Here is a 4,115-nt window from a genome sequence, read left to right as displayed (position 1 = left end):
TTTTATACTCAACGTGCTGTTCGAGGAATTCCGGTTTTTGCATACTGTAATATTCCTCGTAGCAACCTACGATCACATTGGGTGGGCATGGTGGGTCGACCACTGTGGGTAAGCACTTACAGGTTGCGATTCGAGATCAGTATCACTGATTGTTGATCTGTGACGGCCCGATTTGTCAACAATTTGCCATTTGCCGAAGAGTGCAGTACTTCAATTCAGAAAAGTATCTAAAAATTGGACTGACCTTCACCGAGTTGAGGGAATATAGGCTGGAAAAGAAATATGTATACATATCTACATATTTAAAATTAATTAATATATATATATATTAAGATCAATTAATACCAATATATATATAACTAATAAATAGATGTCATCAATTAATGACCAATAAACATGTCGATGCTATTCAGAAATAACCATAAACACCATGAATTATAGAGAGAAACAATCATAAACCTCACGAATTATTTATATGTTAATTTAGTAACACTAGTAACTAGTAACATTACTGGCTTAACGGGTGAAGCAAAAGCTTTTCATATTCCCGGATATCTTAACAGAGACTGTGAGTGGAAAGAGTTTATGAGCTATATTGCTCGCCCTGATTGGGCTAGGAGATTAATCCTCAGTGAGGGGGTTTAGGATGGCTTTAGGTCTTTTGTGCTTAGAATAGTCCGTTGCATCATAGTCAGCGGCCAGTTTGATCAGTCTGTTAGGATGCACACTTGCCTTTGAAAAGAATTTGGTTGCTATAGTCCGCATGAAGGTGTAAATATAGGGGACCTCCGTGTCGCGGTGCAGTTGGACAGTTCGGATGAACCATGGAGCGCCCAGGATCATTCTAAGACACTTGTTCTGAATGCGTTGTAATTTAATGATATTTGAGTTTGAAGTATGGCTCCAGGCCGGTGAGGCATAAGTGAGTATTGGACGAACCATCAGTTTGTATATGAGAAGTTTGATTCTGGTGCTCAGTTTGCTGTTTCTGTTTATTAGCGGATAGAGCTGGGCTATGGTTTTGGATGTGTTTGCACAGAGAGTCTTGATATGGGAGTTGAAAGTCAGTTTACTGTCCATTACTACACCAAGGTACTTGATCTCTGTTTTCCACTGAATTTTTGTGTTAAAGAGGAGAATATCTTCTTTGGGAAGCACTGATCTTCTAGAGAATAAGACGGCTACGCTCTTCTGAGGATTCACCTGGAGACTCCATTTGGCAAAATATTGCTCTATTTGCAGTAGGTTTTCTTGCAGTTTCTTGATGGCTAGGTGAGGCTTTAATGATCTGGCCAATATCGCTGTGTCATCAGCATAAAGAGCTTTAATTGAAGATAATGGGTTGTGTGGTATATCATGCAGGTATAAGGAGAATAGGATTGGTGCTAGTAAGGACCCTTGTGGAACTCCAGCCAAGATGTGTTTCTGTGAGGACACCACTCCACTTAGTCTCACTTGCATGCGCCTATCGCAGAGGTACGTCTTTAAGAGTTGAATGATTCCGATTGGGATACCGGATGATATAAGCTTGTATAGTAAACCATAATGCCAAACCTTGTCAAATGCACTGGCTAAGTCTAGGAAGACAGCCCCAGTGCATTGGCGCCAGTTAAAACCTGTGGTGATATGTTCCACCAATCTGTGTATTTGTTGTGTGGTACTATGCAACTGTCTGAAACCAAACTGCTCCTCAGGCAGGATGTTTAACAGGAGTACAGAATCTTGAAGCCTAGTAAGAATTACCTTTTCAGCAATTTTTCCGAGATTAGAAATGAGACTGATTGGTCTGTAATTCTGTGGCAGAGTGGGATCCTTTCCAGGTTTATGAATTGGAACAACGTATGCCAATTTCCAGTAGGAAGGGAAATACTTGTAGTGAAGTATGGAGTTGATTATGTTTAACAAATGAACAATAGCTTTGCGAGGTAGAAGTTTTATAACTTTGTTGGAGATGCCGTCGGATCCAGGAGCCTTTTTATTTTTGAATTTCTGAATAATAGCATATATTTCAGCAGGTGAGGTGGGTGTGATTTGAGAAGAATGTGTGGGAGCAGACTTGAGTGAATATCTGACATTACGGTGTATCTTGTAGATATGACTAATGTCAAGGTGACTGTATGCAGGTTTGCATTGATTTTCAAGATGATTCGCTATTGCCTCAGCTTTATCAGCATTGGTGTGGATGAGACCTGAATCTGTTTGCAGAGGGGGAAGAGGTTTATTTTTGTTCTTGATCTTTCGGATAAGATTCCATACAGAGTGGCTGTCAGCGGAGATGGAGGTCAGTTTTTCTTCCCAGAGTTGAGTTCTATGAGCTGCGAGTGCATCTCTCACTGCAGAATTTAACCTATTTAAGATCCGTTTATCTTGTGGCGCCCTAGTGTTATGGTATCTTTTCTAGCCTTATTTTTTTCCCTAATCAGATTCATAGTATCTTCAGGCAGGTGGTTGGACTTGTGGGTGGTTGCAGGGGTAGTAACTGCTGTACAGGCTGCTGTAATCTGTTCTGTTAGATTTTTGACAGCTATGTCAATTTCCTCTTTTGATTTAATGATGGGAACAGGTCCAATATATTTCGGGAGCATCTTGGAGAGCCTTTCCCAAGGAATAAATGAGTGAGGGGGTGGGGATGATTTTTCAAGATTTCCTAATTTTAACCTTATTGGATTATGATCTGATGATAAATCATTGATTGTTATTAGATTGTATTGGAGTCTGATGTGCTGCAGTATGGCTATGTCCAATACATCGGCCCTACCATAGGTGTTGTGATTGGTGGGATCAGCTGGGCCTATTACGTGAAGGTTGTTGAAATCAGCATAGTTCTGTAGTATCTGTCCATTTTTGTTAGTGGAGTGGCTATTCCAGGTAGAATGCTTGGCATTTAAATCACCTGCCACAATGGTAGGCTCTCCAGTGTCAAATATGGCGTTCAAATCAGAAGGTAGTAGTGCTTTTTGTGGTGGATGGTATGCTGCAAAAATTTTCAATTTGCCTACTGAGCTCGTGAGAATCTCGATGCCAGTGATCTCAAGATTGGAGGTAGTAGGAATGTTTATGAAGTGATGAGAGATAAAATTTTTGATGAAAATTGCCGTGCCTCCACCTCTGTGGGTTGATCTGTCAGTTCTATACGACTGATATCCATAGATTTTGGGATTGTCAGCTGGTCTTAGATGCGTTTCATTTATTAGTAGAACATCTGGCCGATGTCTGTGGGCAAAATTTTGGAGTTCTAGGATCTTATTTCTTAAGCCGTTTGCATTCCAGGCTATTATCTCTAGGGCTTCTGGTTTTAATTTTTTACTGTTCATTAGTGAGCGCTGAAATTATAACTTGAGTATCTTTTAGAAATCTGTTAGTAGAACTTTGTGAAGGATTAGATCTGCTGAAATCTAATAGCATATTTGCCAGGGACGCAGTAATGATAGCTGTCATATTTGGGTGTGATGTTGACTGTTGTAGGGATGTCTGTTTAGGGCGGGTTACATCCGCATATGTCCTGGGCTGCCAGATTAGAGTCGTTTTTTGAGGGACCTCAGTTTTCAACAGATGAGCTTCTGAGTTTTTATTCTGTACTTTAGGAGACTGTGAAGTAGCCGCAGATGTAGGCGAGCTGATGGAAGGAGAGAATGGTCTCTCTTCAGATTTCCTGTTACGTGGATTGTGCAGACATCCTCTGTAGTTGGATGTGTGAGGACCGCCACAATTGTCACATTTAGCAGGGGTAGATTTTGATTTAGAACAGGTGTTGGTTGGGTGACCAACCCCACACTTCAAACATTTAAATTCGGCCCTACACATTTTCTGGGCATGCCCAAACTTTTGACATCTATGGCATTGCCCAGTAGAAGCTCTCTTCCTTAACGGTTCTACCGAGATTTTTAATCCACAGATGGTTGTCAAGTCATATATGTGTTTATAGGTTTGACTGATCTCGATCAGCACTAATGGCATTGGAGTCTTGTCCCTCCTGGTCATCCTGCTGACCTTGATAGGCGGTAAATCACTTGAGTGCAGGTCTGTGGTGATTTCATCGGTGGAGACATCCTCAGGCACGCCTCTAATCACAACCTTGAGATTTTTTTCCGAACCGAGTGAGAAAGTATGGTACT

Source organism: Typopeltis vanoorti, chromosome 9, assembly GCF_054136105.1.
Source record: "Typopeltis vanoorti isolate ZY-2024b chromosome 9, IOZ_Tvanoo_1.0, whole genome shotgun sequence".
Classification (NCBI taxonomy): Eukaryota; Metazoa; Arthropoda; class Arachnida; order Uropygi; family Thelyphonidae; genus Typopeltis; species Typopeltis vanoorti.
The sequence above is the reverse complement of the archived record's forward strand: the minus strand, read 5'-3'. Positions refer to the sequence as shown.